This window comes from Zalophus californianus, chromosome 8 (assembly GCF_009762305.2).
Source record: "Zalophus californianus isolate mZalCal1 chromosome 8, mZalCal1.pri.v2, whole genome shotgun sequence".
Lineage (NCBI taxonomy): Eukaryota > Metazoa > Chordata > Mammalia > Carnivora > Otariidae > Zalophus > Zalophus californianus.
The window spans coordinates 68127702-68134219 of NC_045602.1; the positions used below are offsets into that span (position 1 = coordinate 68127702).

General features: G+C 36.3%; 1 pseudogene; it reads right to left on the reverse strand.

Annotated features, from left to right (window-relative positions):
* Positions 1-1038: 1038 nt before the first annotated feature.
* LOC113938697 lies at positions 1039-1361 on the reverse strand (annotated as a pseudogene).
* Positions 1362-6518: the final 5157 nt, after the last annotated feature.

A 6518-nucleotide genomic window follows, 5' to 3' on the forward strand; every position in this document is an offset into this window, starting at 1 on the left:
CAAGGCCCAGAAGTCAATGTAATTTTATAGAAAAAAAAAACAACTACTGAAATTTCGTTTTTATTTTATTTTTATTTTTTTAAAGATTTTAATTTATTTGAGAGAGAGAGAGAGAATGAGAGAGAGAGAGCACGAGAGGGAAGAGGGTCAGAGGGAGAAGCAGACCCCCCCCCCCCCCCCCCCCCCCCCCCCCGCGAGCAGGAAGCCCGATGTGGGACTCGATCCTGGGACTCCAGGATCATGACCTGAGCCGAAGGCAGTCGCTTAACCGAGGCACCCAGGCGCCCCAAAACTACTGAAATTTTAGCAAAGAAGTTTAACCTGTTTTAATCTTCCTGCTTCCTCCTATTTAAAGCAATAATGAGACTATTCTCAACTGAAAAACACAATGTGTGAGCTTGACAGTCTCTAGAGCAGCTATACCAAAAAGAATAGGTGTCTGAGCATCTCACTCACATTTAAGTCTCATTCTCCAAATCAAGTCCCAGTACCAAGCTACAGAAAAACTTCCTACCTCTTGCCCCAAGCAAGTTGCTTATCCACAACAGATAATTTAATAGGAAATACCCATTAAAGATGAGTACATGGTCATAAATAAGCACATAAGAATAAATGCCAACATCATGACAGAGAAAACAAACTCAAAATTTAACTGGTAATAAAATGGATATAATTAATATGCTCAGAAGGTCAAAAAAGTATCACTTGCAGGAAACAAACATAGGTTATTATTTTAAGACAGAGATATTGGATAGAAAAATGGAAATTTTATTTATTTATTTATTTTTTACAAGTGGATCAGTTTATTAAGTAGGAAGTGAAGAAAGTGGGGCACAAATAGAACTATGCAACACCCAAACTGAACCGAATCTGAGATTCCTGAAAAAACATCTGTCAGTTACACAATTGGCCACTTCCTCCCCCGCTGATACAGGGGCTTGTCAGGGGAGTCGTGGGAATAAGTCAGGGAGTGGGACCGGTGGTTGCTCCTGGGGCTGGGAATGGTCTCTGTGTAACTTTCAAGGCCAGGTCTCGGACTCAGGATCGAGACTTCATAGCAGGTGCAGCCAGACCCAGCAAGATGGCTGCGACCGTGAAGCCCCGAGCAGCGATCCGGGGGGGCGCACCATGAGCTGAGAGCGGTGGCTCTGACCCCGATGGAAGCAGGAGAAGCCGTAGGTTAGGGCGGCCGCCGTGACCAGGCAGCCTATGGGTACCACTGGGTTCTCGCGGGTCTTGCGAAGAAATTTTTCCTTGAAGCTTTCTTGAGTGCTGTGGATACTGGGGCTAAAGCCCTCAATGACTGGGGGCTGTGCTGGTTCAAAGGGTACCCCGGGAGTCACGGGACCAGGAGCCGCCATGTTCCGGGGAACTGCTTTGGGAGAAAATACGGACGCTAAACTCCAGAAAAATGGAAATTTTAAACTAAAGACATCACTAAATGTGCTAGGTAGCATACTATGCAAAACGAAAAAGCAAATTCATTAGCTAGAGGAGCACATCAAGAAGTTATCTTAGCGTGAAGCACAGAGGGGAAAGAGAGGGAAGATCTAAAAGAAACATTAAGAGAATCTGAGGATAAACCTGGATTTTCTGCCATCTGTTGAGCAAGAGTTTTAGAAGGGGGAAACTGAACGAAAAAGAACTCATATTTAAACAAATGGTAGTAAAATTTCCCGGACCTGAGGCAAGGTAGGAGTCCTATGATATTAAAGCATTACAAGTGTTAAGTGAATAAAAACAACACGACTAGAAACAGTGTAGCAATATTTCAGAACGTCCAGATAAAGTAAAAAGTAATTTTAGTACTCTTAACAATAATAAACATTACCCAGAAGGAAGAGAATCAGAACACTGTCTGACTTCTCAGTAGCTACACAAGTTTCAAGAAGCCAATAAATCAACACTGCCAAGAATTGAGAGAACATTGTATTTCTTTATTCATTCCTTTCCTCTCTCTTTCTCTTTTCCTTCTATATTTTATAGTCCTTTGTTTTCTGTTTTTAACATTTGACATCCCAGTTGGCTAACACTCGCAGGAGTAGAACTGACATCGTACTGGCAAAGGCAAATTAATGAATGTAATGATAAAGTGAAAAGCTCAGAAAATCAAACAGAAAGATAAACAGTGAGGGAAAAATAAAACTAAAAAACCCCAAACATAAAAAATATAAAAGACAAATGGATTTGCTACTCCTGGACTATACGTGCAGTTAGATAAAGTTAACTTAAAAGTGACCATTAGAAGCACTTAAATCTTTCTGTATTTTGATTGTTCATAGAAAAACCACTATAACCACCGATGTATAGAAAAACCATTAACAAGAATAAACTGAAGGACATATAACATATTTATGCTCAAACTTCACTTCTAGTAAAGATGGAGTAATAGGGACCAGATTTACTCTGTATCCTCAAACAACTGAAAAACTGGATAAAAATATATGAGCCGATGGTTTCTAAAACACTGGACATCAGGCACCTCAGAAGAGAAGTGCCTAAGAGAGAAGAAATAAATGAGAGCTCAACAATGGTCCCACTTACTGCGACTGTGTCCAAGACACAACAAATATGTGAGCCCGGGTGGTGCGGGACAGACTCTTCCATTGAGCAGAAGCAGCTGAGAGTCCGGGGAAATTAAGGTAGCTCTGATGGGTAGAACAGAGTAACAGATAGGAGAAAGCTGAGCGGTCAAAGATTGGCAAACTACAGCCTATGTGTCGAATCCAGCCCACAGCTTGTTTTCATAAAGCCCATGTACTAAGAATGGTCTTCACATTTCTTTTATTTAAGGAATATAAAGAAAAAGAAAAATATGTGACAGAATTTGTATGTCGCTTACAAAGCCTAAGATATTTCTATCTGACCTTTTGCCAGTCTCTGATGTTGAGGGAATACCAGAGATTGCAGAGGCTTTTCCTTAAGTGTTCTTCAGAGTACTTATGAGGGTTTGTATGTGAGAAACCTACCTGGGGCCAGGGAAAGGATTACCCAAAAGCATTTGAGGGGAGGACTGAGAGCCTACACCAGACCAGGAATGGTGCTGGCTCTCTGAAGCCAGACTGGAAAACAATCATGTGCATGGTATTGGGTAAAGGATGCTAAAGGGTTTTGCCTCAGTAGTGGGGAATAATTATCCTGACTAAATACTGTGCTGGTACTAACAACTCTTAAAAGGGATACCCGAAGATCAAATGGTTTCCAAGTAACTTAACTTCATCTTGGAACAGAACTATAGAATATTTATGAATATTCATATATATATGAATACAAAAATATCCACCTCCCCCCAAATCTAAAATTTATAATTTCCGGTGTTATACTGAAAATTACCAAATGTGCAAAGATTTACAAAAATACAATGAGGAGAAAAACCTGTCATATTGAAAGCAAAATGAAACTCACAATTATTGAAGACTTAGTAGACAAAGAAATTTAAAAATATTGGTTTAATTGTATTCTTAATTTCAAAAAAGCTGGAGGAAATGATAGGCATTTGATAGAGATATGAACTTCCAAATGAACATCACAGTGAACTTCTAGAGATAGAAAATAAAATGTCATAGATGAAAAATACATTGGATGAGATTAATAATAGATCAGGCATTAGAAAAGATAGTATATTTTAAAGTACAATAATTGGAACTATTAAAAATAAGACAGAACAAAATGAAAAGAGTATTAGAGAGTTTTGAAACAAATTATAGTCTAATATATGTGTAATTGTTGTAGTCCTTGAAGAACAGAGTATAAGTGAGGCACAGAAAATATTCTTAGAAATAATCGCTAAAATTTTCCAAATTTATGAGAAATAGAAGCCCACAGATTGGAGAAGTTCATTGAGCATTGACAAATTTCTCAAGAGAAGCAATGCAAATGAAGCAACATCTTTAAAACACTGAAAGGTCTCTACAACAATCAAGTGTATACCCAACAACAGTGTTTTTCAAAATTAAGGTGAAATACCATTTTTTAAGAAATACAAAAGCTCAAAGAATTCATCACCAACAGCTCAAAGAAATGTTAAAAGGAGCCATTAATGTGAAAGGAAAATGATACCCAGTAGAAATATGGATCTACTGAAAGAATAAAGAGTACTGAAAATGTGTTTTAGCAAATACATACGATTTTTCTTTTTATTTAAATCTCTTTAAAGGATAACAGACTATTTAAACAAAAGAATAACAATATAGCATATGCAAGTATTCACAATATAAAATATGACAAAGGCCCAGAGGAGAGAAAGTAAACTGTTCTAAGGCTCTTATATTATACATGAACTGGTATGAGGTCATTTGAAGGTAGACTGCATGAACTTAAATATATACACTAAAAACCCAAAGTCAATAATAATAAAAAAAGGCAGTTAGAAGACCATTAGTAGAAATACAAAGGAATAATGGAAATTACATAAACAGCAGGGGCACCTGGCTGGCTCAGTTGGCAGAGAATGTGACTCTTGATCTTGGGGTTGTGAGTTTGAGCCCCATGTTGGGTGTAGAGATTACTTAAAAATAAAAATCCTAACAAAAATTACATAAATACACAACTTAAAGGAGGCAGAAAAAGAGAAAAAAAGGGAGCAAAGAACAGATAAGAAAAAATATAATACAAACTGTAAGATGGCAGATTTAATCTTGACTGTATAATCATATTAAATGTAAGAGATTTAAAACACCAACTAAAAGGCAGCGATCATCTTATTTGATTTTTTAAAGGCATAACTTAAATTTATTTTTCTAGTAAAAGAGCTTCAAAATTTGTGAAGCAAAACCTGACCAAACTGTAAGTAGGAACAGAAAAATCTGCAATTAGAATGAAATTTCAACAGAATGTACAATAGAGTCTTTGTGGCATTAGGTATAATACAATCCACAAAAGAAAAAATGCTAAGTTGGACTTCATAGAAAGTAAAATCTTCTCTATGAAAGAAGCTGAAAGAATGGCAAGACAATCCACAGAAAGGGAGAAAAAATTCTTTACAAAGCCTATATTCAATAAAGGACCCATATTAGAATATCTAAAAAACTCTCAAAACACTAACAACAAAACCAGCTTTTAATGGGCAAAAGATTTGAATAGACACTTCAACAAAGAAGATACATAAGTGGCAAAAAGGCTCATGAAAAGTTGCTCAACAGGATTATTATGGGAATACATCTTAAAACTACAATGAAATGCTACCACATACCTTTTAGAATGGTGAAGATGAAGTAGACTGACCACCACAGGTTTGGTGAGAATGTGAAGAATCTGTCATTCCCATATACTGTGTGTGAGAATGTAAAAGGGTACAGCTACTTTGGAAAACAATTTGCCAGTTTCCCATTAAGTTAAACATATATCTATCATATAATCCAGTCATCCAACTTTTAGGTATTTACCCAAGAGAATCAAAACATGTACACAAATGTTTTCCGTAGCTTCATTTGTAATAGCTCCAAACTAGAAACAACATAAATACCCATTAACAGGTGAAATGGAGGTACAAGTTTGGCATACTCATATAATGAAATCTATTAAAATATAAAGTAACACACTACTGAAACATACAACATGGAGTGAGAGGAAACAGAGAAGAAAATATACTGTTATTTGATACATGGAAAGTTTAAAACATCACTGATCCAATCCAAAACCTTTAATTTCCCAAAAGTGAAAATGAGTGCTTCAGAAGACTAAGCTCTTTAGTGGTAACACCAAAATTAGAACACAGGTCTCCTTATTCCTAACTCAGTGTTTACCTTCATTCAATAGATACTCTGTATTGCCCAACATTTTATATCTGAGAAAGGGGAAATTTCCTACTGCACCATAATTTTATTCAGATTTCCACATCTGTGAAGAAATGTACATTTTCATGGATACTCCTATCAGGTTAGAAATAATAGCACATTTATGTTCCAACCAACATAAATGTCACAAGATTTTCAATATAAGAAAAATGTGTGGAATCTATCAGTTATGCCATTTCAAATTAAGCATTATGTGGAATTATATATAAACCCATTAAATTATATTCCAGTACAAAAAGATCAGGAAGTCATACAAATAATTTAGCATAGAACAGATAACTATGAGTAACCGGCTAAATTGAAAAGCATTATAAAATTTCAAAGGAAAAGCAGAGAATTTTGAGTTAAAGAAACAGGAATGATTAAATGGAAGAGATATTTCCAATTTCTTCATAGTGCAACTTTTTTTTTTCATTTAAAAATATGACATCTTATTGGGGTGGTTATGTGGCTTAGTCCATTAAGTGACTATCTCTTGATTTCAACTCAGGTCATGATCTCAGGGTCCTGAGATCAGCCCCATGAAGGACTCAGCACTCAGGGTGGAGTCTGCTTGTCCTCCCTCTGCTCCTCCCCCAACCTCATCACATGCTCACTCTTTCTCTCTCCCTCCCTCTCAATAAATAAATAAAAATAAATAAATAAATAAATAAAATCTTAAAAAAATTTGCCATTCTATTATGAGACCACCTGGCAAAGCAGTAGAAAAAAACATTCCCATAG